A 14,844-nucleotide genomic window follows, 5' to 3' on the forward strand; every position below is an offset into this window, starting at 1 on the left:
TAGAAACTTAATAAGCTATTTTATGTGGAGACTCCTCAAAATCTGAGGCCCTAAACTTACCTTGTGTGTAAATCTGGCACTGCCTCCAAAGCAAAAGAGAACAAGTCTTCTCTATCTTCTGCATTACAGCTCTTCAGATATTTGAAGGCAGCTGCCATGTCTCCTGTTAACCTTCTCTTTTCCAGGTTAAATATATACCCAGACCTTTCAACAGTTCCTTCTAGGACTTGGTTTCCACCTTCACCACCCCAGTTGCCTTCCTCTGGATAACATTCCAGTTTGCCAATATTCCTCTTTAACTCACTTTAATAGCATTCTTGTTTCACCACAAACACCACCGTCATTGTAGGCCACAGCACAGCTAGCCAGTAATTACTGAGGAAGGGGAAGAAGAAGAAGAAGTAGAGGAGGAAGAGGAGGAGGAGTAATATTTTTTGTACCCTGTCTATCTGACTGGGCTGCCACTCTGGGCATCTTCCAACATAATATACAGATACACAACAACAACAACAACAACAACAACAACAACAACAACAACAACAACCACACAACACATTAAAAGTGTCCTGATCAACAGTGTGCATTCAGTAAGAAATAGATGAGACCCAGCATGGGATCAAAATGGTCACAATTTTATTGATTACAGATGTAAGCCATATTTGGCATAGGCATTCGGTATGTATCCTGAATCAGTCAACCCAATTGCTGGCTAATATCTCCATCAGGATAAATCCTGGCGAAAGGGCACACTCACCCCCATTGATGCACAACTAATGGGGAAATCCCACCAGGAGACTTTTCAGGGGTGTTCTATGGCCCATCATATCCCTCTGGGCTTTCAGACAGAACTCTACCTTGGGCCCCTTTACCAGGATACCCTGAGTTTCATCCACCCACCCACAGCTTTAGACTATGGATTCAACCCATTGCTTTTTCCCCATCAAAGTTGTGACAATTTCTATGAGGAAGGCAAACAACTTGAAAGAGCCCTTACGCTGAATTATATGAGGTTGGTGGCACTGTAAAGCCTGTGTCACATGATGATGAATTCGTTTTCTTTCCTGTCCTTCACCATAAGGTCTGAAAGCAGGTTACAAGCATTTTAAAGTCTATATTAAACTGCTTATAATAAAACAAATAACAGTCATGGGAATAGGATGGGGCCTGCAAACATATATCTTAGGTGTCAAAGGCAGGGTTTCTCTACCCTTGATTATGATACAGCTGATTATCTAAAATCTAAAACTAACAGCAGAGCTTATGTGGATGTAGTGAGCAAACAACAGAGAGCGCTAAAGAGCAATTGAAGAGGCTTTTATCCAAGAAGATGATTAGTAAGTTGAAAATGTGCCCTCCGGTTCCATTGGAAAGAATTGTGTTTGAGGAGATGTGAGGAGTTACTAAAGTGCCCTCTGTGGTGCTATTTCTGAAAGGAGACGTTTGCGCATATAAGTCATTGCTTGATGTGGCAGTCATCAAGTGGTGAGCATGCATTTATCAACCAAACCCAACTCCAACTGAAAACTATCCTGCACTACTATCTGTCCTGATAAATGTTGTCACCTTGGACTGTGGCTATGTGTCTCTTGTCATCCTTCTTCCTGTTGATTTTTCCTATCCATTCATCATCAAAGTCAATCCCCCCCAACTCCTCTCTGTCTCCCGCTCTGTCTCCCGCTCTCTCTATAATTGACAATTCATAACCTGTTACAGTTCTGTTTTTACCCACCTGCTATTTTCCCATTCCTTAGTCTACTGTAAACTTCCTGAAGATTGCTTTAGAAAATTATTTTACCATCTGCTCTGCATTGCCTGGTATTTGATATCCTGTTAGGGTTTCCTGAACCATCTTTTGCAGCCCAGTCCTATTTGCATGCACCAAATTGAGCCAAAAGACAATTAGACAGCAGACGGTGTGTGAGTCCCAGTGCCTTCCCACTGAGTTGGGAATGCCACTATGAAGTCTTCCAGGTAACAAATGGGCCCGTGTGTGGTCCCTCTCCGTTTTCAGCAGATGCAACTCTCCCATCTCGCGAATTAGCAATTAAAACAAAAGATTTCTTTGGGGGTTCAGTCAAATATGGTTACGTTCTGGAGGCTGCATCCTTCCAAGATCAAAAGATTCTTTGACAATGTGATAATACTTCTCTCTGCTTCACTGCTGAGAAGGGCCTGTTTTTCTTTCCCCCACCCTCTCCTCCTCCTCCTACTTTAAGTTGGGCCAAAATATGCGCTTCCTTCATGGCATCCTTCACTGTTCCCCCAATTTCTTTAATTGTCAAGATGCTGTTCTTTTCACAACATGCATATACTTTGTCTACATAATTCTTAATGTTAACTGTTACGGTATAGGTGTTGAGGCAGTAACACCCCAAATCTAGACCAATCTGAAGGGTCCTTGCCTTCCCATGGAGACTGGCATCAGGCAGCTATGGCTAATGTCATGATCCCAAGTCGTTCCCCATGTTCCCTCCAAGCTGTTCCTCATTGGCCAAGCATGTTCTCCGACTGAGCTCTTATTGGTTCGTTTATCTTTGGGGGGGAAGGGGGAGTTAAGCATTTCAGGTTCTGCGTTCTACTTATCTCAGCATATCTGAAATGGGAGTGTGAAATTTATTCTCTGTCATGTAGCAAGAGTGGGATGACCTGCCCTGTGCACCGTCTGGAAAGAGACACAAATGGGCATCAGAGTTCATGAAAGACGAGTTATTCAAATAACACCAGCAACACAAACCTATGCATGTCAACTCAGAAGTAGGGATGGAGGAGAAATTTGAGTCAGTATGTGTTTAAAGCTGAAACTGTCCAATTCGTGCTTTCTGAAACATATGCAAACTTAAACACAGCTATCCTTTGAAATTCACACATCTCTGAATTTTGCAATGTGGTTTTCCAATCAAACACTGTTTAAAAACATGCATATATTATAGGGATGTGTACGTAAAAATAAAGACATTACTGAAAACAGCACACAAAATGCATTCTATATGGGGAAATTGATTGAAAAATATCTGCACATTAGTTAAAACCCCATATAAAATGTGTTTATTAGAAGAAATTCACACAATAAAATGCTGGCGAATTTTCAGGTATTTTTTAAAAAATGTAAATTGCTGCAAAATCTGGAGAACTGGATTTATGGTGGCAAAAGGGAGAAACTTGGAGAACTTAAATAGACAATTCCTTCTTTCCTTACTCTGAAGTAAGTCCCATTGTAGTCAGTGGGACTTACTCCCAGGTCAGTGTGTAAAGGACTGGAGTCTTAATTACACACTGCCTTTTGTGTTGGGAATGTGAAGGTTTATCAAAATGCCAAGTGAAAAACCTGACATCAGTGTTCCCACTTTTGGTGAGGACTGAAGGTCAGGTATCATTGCATTGTCTCAGTTTCTCATTGGTCTAAAACAGTGCAGCACAAGTATGGTTGGTGGGCAAAGCGGAAATGGCATTGGACAGCAGCCACCGGTAGGTTTTCTGCACAACAAAGTATGAGCAGAATAGACTAAGTAGTATCAGAAGAAGAAGAAGAGTTTGATATCCCGCTTTATCACTACCCAAAGAGGCTAACAATCTCCTTCCCCCCCTCCCCCACAACAAACACTCTGTGAGGTTAGTGAGGCTGAGAGACTTCAGAGAAGTGTGACTAGCCCAAGGTCACCCAGCAGCTGCATGTGGAGGAGCGGAGACGCGAACCCGGTTCACCAGATTACATCAGGATATCGAATTTCAGTAGCAGAGTTCTTAAAGGTGCACCACGATTCCAAATCCATCCAAGTACCAGTTTTTGAGAGAAGGGGCTAGGAATGAAACCTGTTCTTATTGTAGAGCATGGGAGCTGCCTTATACCAGATTATTGGTCCCTCTGGTTCAGGATTGTCTTCTTTGACTGGCAGTGGCTCTCCAGGGACTCTGGAAGAGATCTTCCCCACCACCAGCTACTTGATCCTCTGTGCTGGAGATGCCAAAGTTTGAACCCGGGGCTTTCAGCATTCCATGCCTGTGCTCTACCACTGAGCTATGGCTCCAACCTAGAAAAGGCTAGTTACTGTTTATCACAGTGGCTAGAGAGCAATGGGTTATACTATTTTGCTCCACACTCAATCCTGGTGAAAACAATAGGCTGCATTCTACTCCTGATCTGAGATCAGTTTTCTGATTTCCATTTCTCATTTTTCAAGCCTTAAGTTCATTTTACCCCACTTCAACAACAATTTACAATTTTGTTTAAAAGCCTGCATGAAAATATGTACATATTTTGGTGCTAACTTCCAATATATGTTTCTCTGCATGTCTACTTGCAAGCAATTTCCCCTAATATAATGAATTTCTGTACATTATGTTCACTAACATACAATATATTGCACCAACTTCCCCCAATATGTGCACTTTTGGTTGGATGACTGCATCAAAAAGTGCCGTTTTTGAAGGACAGCTGCATTTTGCTTCACATCTTGGTTTGGGAAATGCAGATTAGATAGGTTCACCTTACAGTGCTAACTGAACAAATTTATCTTCTGTCCCTTTTCAGTGTGCAACCTGCCTCAGTACTCTAAACAAAGAGTTATTTAAACTGGATTTATATTTGTTTATTCGTCTTCTCAAAACCTATTTTGCAAAACTATTTTGGAGCTTGACAGTGCTTAATTCTGAGATAGTTAATATGGCAAAGTAACAACTCAATATAATTCTTTGTGTGATTCCTGCATGTCAGCAGTGAATCAAGCATCATACTCTGATCAGTAACCTGAATGCAGGGGAAATTACCGTATCTTGTGATTGTGGGATATATCTAGCCTCATATTACCAACATGCTTAACTCTAATTAATGCACGATGAGTTAAAACAATAGCGTAAGCTGTCCTGGCAGACTTGGCTAGGTCACACACCCATACCTTGGGAGGAAGGGTTACTAAACTCTCCATTCTCTTTTTCTACCTAGTGAATTCTACCAGCAAGGAGGTGTAAACTGGATGCTTTAAGCTCATACTGCGTGGCTTAAGCAAGCCATCTTTGTGTTTCTATACAAATAATTTAGAAACTATTACCACTTTGAAACTCAGTTAAACTGCCTGTCTTTTCTTGCCACTGTATGGAAAAACATATGAATCTGACCTTTGAAAAGGTTGTAAGTAAACTATTTTTAGCTTACCAAACATGTGGTCTCTTTCTATGCTGAGGGAAGTGGGGAACTTTGGAAGCAACCTAGAAGCAGATATTTTAAAAGCTTAACAGTCTGTATTTCCACCCTCTACTTTGCTGCATGTTTTGTGATTTTAAATCTTTGGTGTGGCTCTCCCACCTGAGGGCATTTGCTCCAAATTTGGATCTAGGCATGCATGGAATTCTCCTTTTATTTTACCTAATGCTTATTTCCTTTTAATCAAAATATAAAAATACTAAAACCAACAATGATCATGCTGAAAACTGCAAGAAAACTGCAGAATATCTTAGGGATGCTTCAGGGAGTGGACATGGGAAAATATTCTTAAGTGGAGGAAATTACAAAATCTTGAATGGGCATTATATTTTATAATTTCTATCCAGTCAATTACAATTTACCTATGAAGTAGGTGAGATACTTTTCCAAATACTACCCAGGGAGTTTTATGGCTGAGCAGGCATATGACCTTCATCTCCTTCACGCTGCACAATATTCTATTCATTGCACTACAAAGAATACCCAAATAAGACACACGCAAAAACGACTTGTCCTACCTTTCATGTAATTACAAAGCAAACCGGTTTGTGTGCATCACCTCCTAAACAAGTCCTTTTAAGAAAAATGTATGTTTGTATCATAATGAAGTCTTTGAAAAAAATATATCTAAATTTGTTTAACATATAGAGTCTGTAATACAGTGAGTAAAATTCTGGGAGCCAGTCCTGGAGGATCTCACAGTGGTAACAGAAATGAAAATATTTTGACAAGATACTCACATGCAGACATCACCAATAACTGTTTCAAAGCAAACTTAAAGTCCACTAATCCTTCCATTAGCATTTATCGGCAGCTGATTTTTTTCCCCCAGCAGCCTTGCTTCTCCTGCAGCAAGAAGGAATTCCGAAACTGGGATCAGATCCTAGTGCTCAAATTCCATGACAGTTTAATGCAGGACAAGCCTACATTTTCCATTTCTTAGTTTTGAAATATATAGGGTTCCCGCCCCCTCAAAGCATGTTTTATTACGCCATATGTCCCTAGCCTACAAAGCTATCTTAAGTATCTTTGAACTGTCGTTTCACATCTTCCTTCTCTGGGTGCTATCTGACTATAATCATACCTAGGTCCCAGCCACACTATGCATTTAAAGCAAACAGCTTCACCAAAGTATCCTGGGAACTGCAGTTTGTTAAAGGGTGCTTTGAATCGGATCTCTGTGAGGAGTAAACTACAGTTCCCAAGTTTCTTTGAGGAAAGTCGTGTGCTTAAATAGTTTGGTATGGCTGTGAATTCAGAGTCAACCCATTGAAACTAATGGAGAGGTAACTGTAATCCACGGATTTCAATGGATTGAAGCATGGCTAATGTTGGGCTATCACTCACTATTCTTAGAACACATTAGATACGCAGGTGGCGCTGTGGGTTAAACCACAGAGCCTAGGACTTGCCGATCAGAAGGTTGGTGGTTCGAATCCCCGCAACGGGGTGAACTCCCCTTGCTCGGTCCCTGCTCCTGCCAACCTAGCAGTTCGAATGTACGTCAAAGTGCAAGTAGATAAATAGGTTCCGCTCCGGCGGGAAGGTAAATGGCGTTTCCGTGCGCTGCTCTGGTTCGCCAGAAGCGGCTTAGTCATGCTGGCCACATGACACAGAAGCTGTACGCCGGCTCCCTCGGCCAATAAAGCGAGATGAGCGCCGCAACCCCAGAGTCGGCCATGACTGGACCTAATGGTCAGGGGTCCCTTTACCTTTTTATACCCTATATATATGTGACACATGAGACCCACACAAATGCACAGTGAGAACCTGCTGTAGCCACCACAAAGCCCTCGGCAGAACGGCAGCACCATTTATTCTCAGTCTACGGTTTCCACTCTCTTCCTTTAATCCCGAAATGTCTGTATTTCCTCTAACTCTCTTTCCTCAAAAAACAAAAAAACAAAAAACCCAACCCTGAATAATAAACCACGCTGGAAAGCAGTGATGTTGCTAAGGCTTAGCATTTGGGGTGGCAGATGGGGTGATAAGCACAACGTTTGTGGGGGTGGAGGGTAATGGTCCCTATCACTCTGTACCCACTAAGTGTATTTTTAGCATTAAAATAATCATGCAGCAATTGGGTGGAAATGAGAGCCGTGTTTTATTATCTGGAAATTACACCCTTCGTGGAAATAACAATATTGAGAAACCGATCATATGCAAAATTAAGACTAGAGCTCAGTTATGATGGCGGCATTATATTTTCAATGGGAGTAGCCCTCCTGCTATACAGAGTGCATCTGTTTGGCAAAGGTTGAAAGTTAAGTATGGGGTATTAGGTGTGCAGGCAGTGAAAATAATGCTTATGGGGATATGGCAGAGGAAGAGCAAAATGGGAGGTGGTTGTGCTTTTGGATCACTCTGTCATCATACTGTGTGTCCAAAGTCTCTCTGTGTGAGTTTCATTCGCTTCATACGACAGCTGAACCCAGCTGATAAACCGGTATAAAACACAACTGGACGTTGCCCCTTCATAAATACAGCTTCTATACTCAGTAGCATTTTGAATCAAGTCAGATACCTAGAACACCAGAAGATTCCAGACAGAGCCCAGTCCAAGTCACAGAGCAACAGAACACACAAGGTGAATCCTTTCTTTGCTAAATTATCAACTATTTGCTAAAATAGTTTGCTAAAATATATAAAATAATTTGCTAAAATATCAACTATTCCTCCCCCCAACTCTTTTGCTGTGTGTACCTTTTGTACCTACCTGTGATTACATTGCCTCTTCATTATATCTGACCTATGATAGCTGAACATTCCTGCAGAGCTTGTTCTAAAATATTTTCGAGAGAGAGAATAGGATTCAGCATTTGGTATTATACTGCTGTCCAGTGTGATTGCTTTGCCATTCAGAACACAATAAATTTAAGTAATTAAACATGGTAGACCTTTGAATCAAAAAGGCAAAGCATACATGAAGAATATTAATTAAAATAAAATAAAATAATAGCCAAGTCCCTCTAGACTCCTCAGTAACATATTCTCCTTGATGTGGGATTAGAGTCTCTTCAATTCATTCCTACGCAGAATTAGGCATGCAAAATCAATTGATTTCAAAGGGTTAGGCACACTTAAACCGGCATTGGATTGGGCTGCTTTTTTAAGTTCTTTATTTGAGAGCTCTTTTCAATTGATTTCAAAGGGTTAGGCACACTTAAACCGGCATTGGATTGGGCTGCTTTTTTAAGTTCTTTATTTGAGAGCTCTTTTCATATTGTTTGTACCTTACTCCTCTTTTAATTCAGCATAATATGGTGTGTGCTTCTGTAGGTCGGTCAGAAAGCTCTTCTCCCTTCTTAACATGATTATATTGTGCCTAACATTTCGAGAAGGAAATATTTCTTTGTGCCTTACACCACACATGCGCAGAGCACAATGTGCAAAACTGCTAATAATCACATATAATCATTACTTCTGAATCTTGATTCCCAATCTTTTTCTTTGACGTCGGTGACTATTGTCCACATTAAAACTGACACACCCTTATAGGTAAAAATAAAATCCTTGTTTTAATAAGGGATGGACAAAAATCTGGACGAAAGGGATGGACGAAAATGCAAGCACACACATACACACACAAATATAGAAGCAGATTTGTTTTGACAGCCTATTATGCCACAAAAATCATTATGAGCGTAAGCTACAGCTCAGCGCATCAGCTTAGAGACTGTAAATCCCCGGACCATAGTTAAATACATTTGCAGTAAGCCGTGAAAAGCTGAACAAAACCCAGTTGGTTCTTAGCAGCTCAACACAGCAATTTACTTTTGAAAGAAAAAAAAGGGGGGGGAGAAAACCACCCCTAAAGCAACATTTTAAACTTTTTGCAAAACAGAAATTTTCTTTGCGTATACTGTTAAGTGACCACACTTTTATTTTGCAATGAGAGACCAGATCTGGCACTACATATTTTGGCAGCTCCTCATACGAAACTGAACAAACAGTTTCTTAAGTGATGCTTGGAAGACAAATCTGGAAAAGATTCAGATCTATTTAAATGGATGCATACTTGCTGTCATTTTGGGAATTGTTAAATATGATATTTTATTTCTGTGATCATTCTGAGGGTGGAAAACGTAAAGAAATCAATGAAAAATGCATACAGTAGATCAAGATAGCCAAGGCTGTTATAGTTCATTTATTGTTTCATTTAAATAATACATGATTTTTCCATTTTAAATGCTCAAGGTGGCTTGTATATGCCATGAAACAAATAAGTAGGTTCCTGTGTTCCTCACTGAGTTCACCTGAGCAACTGTGTTATGTAGCAGTTAGTCACCAAGCCTGATGCAATTCCCTTGCGTACATACTAAGACTTTTCATCCAAAAGTCTCATCCATACAACTTCTCTTTAGATGACACCTTGACCCAAGGCTGGTCTCTGGACAGCTTCATTTGGACAAATATCATAGTACAGTGTTATCAAGAGGTGGAAATGAATGTCCATATCCATGTCAACATAGTATCCAATGTGAACAAATGCATGAGCACATTGGCTCCCATCACTGATGGGATCCGGCTTAAGGATAGCTCTGGATGTGCAATGCTGTTTCCATACATAAAAAGGATCACTGGATCCAGATGACAACGTTATAATGGAAATACCCTAGGAGACAGCCTGTGTGGCCCTCCCATCCTGCATGGACTCCCACTAGTCCCAGCCATGTCAGGGATGATGGGCATTGCAGTCCCACAACATCTAGAGGGCTGAAAGTCCCCTGTCCCAGCCTTTAGCATGTTTAAACAGGGGGAAGTCCCACTGAATTCAATCCTATTAATTTTCTGCTAAGCGAGCTTGAGATTGCAGCTGTAATGTTACGGCGGGTCCTGCAGCCTCATTTGTTCTGTTGCTGTCACTGATGGAGTTGCCCAGTGGTTGCCTACAGCAGCCTTCCTGAAACTGGTTGCCCTCCATACGTTTTAGACTACATCTAATTTGCTGACCAGCCTGGCCAATGGCCAGCAAAGATGGGAACTGTAGTCCCAAACATCTGGAAGGTGGCAGGTTGAGAAATGCTGGCCTGCAGCTCCCACGCTCACCAAAAGGATGCATTCACTTTCAGGAATGCTTTCTTAGAAACTCTTGCTGGAGCACCATCCATCACAATATGCGGATGAAAACCCCATCACCACTTTCTGCTGAGCAAGTACCTTCGAGTGACATAAAACACCATCAGACCGAGGGGTCATTCTACGTTCCTTTTGTTCTTTGTAGCCTTCATTTCGTCCCAGCATCATGTATAAAATGTCTCCGCAATGGCACCTTTCTTGACCATTCCATCCACTTCAGGTGAGAAGCTTCTTCATCAGAAAGTGGGAATGAAGGAAAGATGGAAAATTTCCATTGTCTCCTAAAATGTGTTGTCTATTGGCAAAGCCAACACAAAAGAAAGACGAATTCGCTCTGTAATGCAGCAACAGCTTCTAATTCAGCATGAGGTCTTCCTAGACAAGGAGGTTTCATTGTGCTGGCATTTGGTCATGCTAGCCAAAGCAGCCAACTGGCTCTGGCTTCAGTATTTTGACACATCGTATGAAATTTATCTTTACAATAGATTCCGCATTTTCAGTGGTGTAAAAAAAAAAGTGGGGGGGGGGGGAGGAAGGAGCCTTTGGCATTTCAAAAAAAGAAGAAGTTTTTTAAAAATAATAATAATAAAAATCTTGTTCTCCTGGCTGAAAGAAAATCTTGGCATCATGACTACAGTTTGTGTCCCAAAGGCCCAGCAACAAGCCGGCAAATTAAAGCATCTCCAAAATCGTGGGGTTTTTTTAATAAAAAAAAAACCCCTCAGTATTTTAAACCAGTGTTATGCATTTGGAGATGTGATTTTTCAGTATCTGGGACCTAGGAAGCTGCCTTGCATTGAGACCATTCATCCTCCCATCTCAGTATCCTCTATCCTGACCGGCAAAAATCTTTTCTGGCCCTACCTAGAGACTAAACTTGGAATCCTTTTATGTGCGATAGATCCTCTCCCATCCTTAAGCTATGGTCCTTTGTCCAAACGACCTTGCAAGATAATCGAAAGCTTAGGATGAACAGCAGGTTGAAAGCTATGCAGGTTTGTGGTCACCACCACATCTTAATGGCAACAAATTTCATAGTTAAACTATGATGGCCAATGTGATACCTGCAGGTGCATATGAACCTACAGAGACCTTCCCTGGTACACACTGGCCCCTCTCCCTGCTGAAATTAGGGTTGACGTGTGTGGTACCTATGACAAATTCTTGAGATTGCCAATGTGTTCACAGGCCCAAAAAGTTTGGCAGTCCCTGAATAACGTATGCACTATTGTAAGGATGTGTCCCGTCTTGTCTCTGTGTTGCTGCAGATGTGCACATGTTGTATTTACAATGGGTCTATTGTAAAGTAGTATACTTGTGATGTTTGAGACAGACCAGAAGAGAAGACAGGGCCACAATAATTTGTAAACCTACATATTTTTAAAATGTCCCGCAGTGCAGGTGAAAGCGGGACGGGCAGATTGTGCTGTTAAGCATGTCTCAGAAGGCAGAGCACCGTTCTGAACCTGGGCACCCAGAGACAATTTCTAGGGAAGCCACAATTCACCTTAATATTGGCAAGTCCACTGCAGTCTCTGTCCCAAGTTACAGCTAACTTTCCAGCACTGACCTGGAGTAGACCTGTTCCCATAAATAGGGACTGTGTTGTTTCCTTTATGTGAGTTCCCACACTGTGCTAGGGGAGGGAGTCAGAGAAAAGAATTCCTTGCTCTTCTCCCCTTTTCCCTGTTCACTGCTGGTGTCTTCTGCTCCTTCAAAGTATTGTTGTTTTATTTTTCTGGTTCCACTCCTTTTATGGATGCTGGTATATGTGTAAATCCTCTTGTGCTCAGGTTCTACCTGCCAGCTTTCCATAGGCATCTGAGTGAAGGCTTTTAATGGATAGTTAAGCAGCCATTTAAGGTTCGGCAGGGTGTTCTCTGGCATTTTAACTTTACAAAATCATAATGTTGCAAACTGAACTAACCAAACCAAGGTCATTAAGATTTGCACACAAAAATGGGAAAAATAAATAACTGGCCAACATTCTCTGATTTGTAAATTGGAATGCAGATATCTGGATATGAATTCACATGGTGAGAGTGAAATGTTTAGCTCAAAAATTATCATGCGCTTTAGACATGTTTTGATTGTGACAGGTGTAGAATCTCTCAGCTGTTTATCATCATCATCATTATCATCATTATTACCATTCTACATGCCATTGATCGTAAAAATGAAGAAGCTCAAAGTGGCTTACAAATACTAAATGCCCTTATTATCTTTTTACCTTTTTAATTCATAAAAGAGTTTCTATACCACCGTATACAGACTATAAAATGTTATTTAAAATTAAAATAAATAAATAATATAGATAGGCAGGTGACTGACAAATCAAAAATTTAACAACTACATAGGTTTGCACCAAAAAGTCTTCAAGAGATGTCTGAGAGTAAATAATAATAATAATAATAATGTATACCACCCTATACCTGCAGGTCTCAGGCCAGTTCCCAAGATAAAATCACAATACTGTATAAAAATACAAAATATATAATAAAAATAAAACGAGAACAACTAAATAAACGAGAGTGCCTGCCAAAGCTCTGCTGGAAGAGTGTTCCGTGGCCTGGACCAATGCTCGACTTCTTGAGGCCAGGCAGCCAGAATTCTGTAGCGTGGGGGGCCTACTAATAGTGTTCCTCCAGGTCAAGCTGTCCTTAAGGCATCCTCTGCATGCTCTCCATCAAAAACTTGTTATACTGCAATCTTTTATATGTCTCGTTAGGAGAAAACCCAATTGAATTCAATGGGAGGGAAAGATGCATCTAGCCATATCCATTTTGTTTCTCATTTTTCCAATATTAACTTCCACCCTCCAGATTTCAACATCAGTTTGTGATTTCTTTTTTTTTCATTTTTAAGTCCTTGTGAAAATTCACCAGCATTTCAGTGCTAATTTCTCCTAATATTCACACCTTTGCATGCAATTTTTCCAAATGCGCCCATTTTTGCAAAGATATTTCCCGGTCTGCATCGGTATTGGAAGTGTTTTGCGTTTTGGCTGCCCCCGGGCCCCTTCAGAAGGAAGGGCAGGATATAAATTTAAAAGATGGTGATGATGATACATGTCACTAATGTGCATCTTCTGCACACTTTGCCCCTGTATATGCATTTTTATGCACATTGCTGTTCAGAGACATGCACATTTTGAAGGGAGGCTGTCTTTCCATGTGTGTATTGTTTCAGAAGTGCAAATTAGGTGGGTTCGCATTTAAATGCAAATCGAATTGACTTTCTCCTCCCTCCCTACTCCCAAGCAACTATGTACAGGAGGGACAGCTAACCAACAGCCCATGGACCAGATCTGCTCCCTGCCCAAAGGTTTTTGCACACCCAACCCCAAGAATTCGACATTTTTTATTTAAAAATAATTATTTTACTGGGTGGGGGGAGACTGTTCTTCTGAGGTGTCCCAGGCCACAGTGAGACTCCACAGCTAATTCTCTGCTGGCCCAAGTAGGACTGATTCAACCAGTTAGACCTGGTGACTATCTAATGCTTATTAGATGGATTTTCCCCAAATTGATTTCTGAACTTTATTGTTATTCATGTTTTTATACTGTATTTTATGCTGCTTCTACAATTAAGTGTTTTAAATTTGTTGTTAGCCGCCCTGAGCCCAGTTTTCTGAACTGGGAAGGGCAGGGTATAAATTAAAAAATATTATTATTATTATTATTATTATTATTATTATTATTATTATTACTGCTATCATTCTGTAAAGGTCCCACAAGCCTTCCAAAAATTGGTCCGTCGTCCCCCCCTTGACTCACCTTACCACAGCATCTCTTCTCTCCCTGGTACAGCAACACTGCAAGAAGATCTTGGGGCTCAGGAGACAGGAAGGAGAGCCCCACGGAGGATTGCAGTCTTGGACGCCAAACAAAATCCTGCTGCACGCTAGTTTTCAAATACAGTCGGACCTTAACTTTCAAGCCTGTACAAAATAACATGAGATGTTGCTGATCAAATACCATATATCTTTCTTCATGCAAGCTCTCTCAACATTGCAGAGACAGGCACTCTCCCTCCACCAAGCCTCCCTGGTTTTTTATTTTAGGATGTTAAAAGATTTCCTTTTTTAGGCAATTCAGTGGAAACAGCAACAAGGCAGTACAAAAAAGAAGCATGCTGTCTTCAAAAGGCAGGTGTCTATCGGTTATTGAAACTTGGATACTGAGCACACAAAATGGGCAACATGTTGAATATGCAGAGAATATCTGAGGGACATTTCTCATCCGAATTCGCATAGGAGAATTCTGAGAAGAATCTTCCAGAAGCAAATTCTGCTCTCATGAACAAGGCAACTTCTGGTTTACTTAGGCAAACTGGGGTCGGGGGAACCCAGTCCTTATTGTTTCAAAAACAAACACAGGAGTACTTTTAAAAGGGGACTGATCCACACCCTATATTTAAAGCACATCCAATGCACATTTAGAGCACATAGCTTCACCTAAAGAATCCTGTGAACTGTAGTTGCCCCTTGCAGCGCTACAATTTCCAGTGTCCTGAACAAAGCACAGTTCCCAGAATTCTTTGGGAGACATCATGTGCTTTAAATGTAT

General features: G+C 41.0%; 1 long non-coding RNA gene across 1 annotated transcript in view; it reads left to right on the forward strand.

Moving 5' to 3' along the window:
- LOC144329282 (uncharacterized) overlaps positions 1 to 14,844 on the forward strand; it is a 253,104-nt gene that overhangs the window by 157,429 nt on the left and 80,831 nt on the right. The gene's annotated exons all lie outside the window — the stretch shown is intronic.

Source organism: Podarcis muralis, chromosome 1 (assembly GCF_964188315.1).
Source record: "Podarcis muralis chromosome 1, rPodMur119.hap1.1, whole genome shotgun sequence".
Taxonomy (NCBI): Eukaryota; Metazoa; Chordata; class Lepidosauria; order Squamata; family Lacertidae; genus Podarcis; species Podarcis muralis.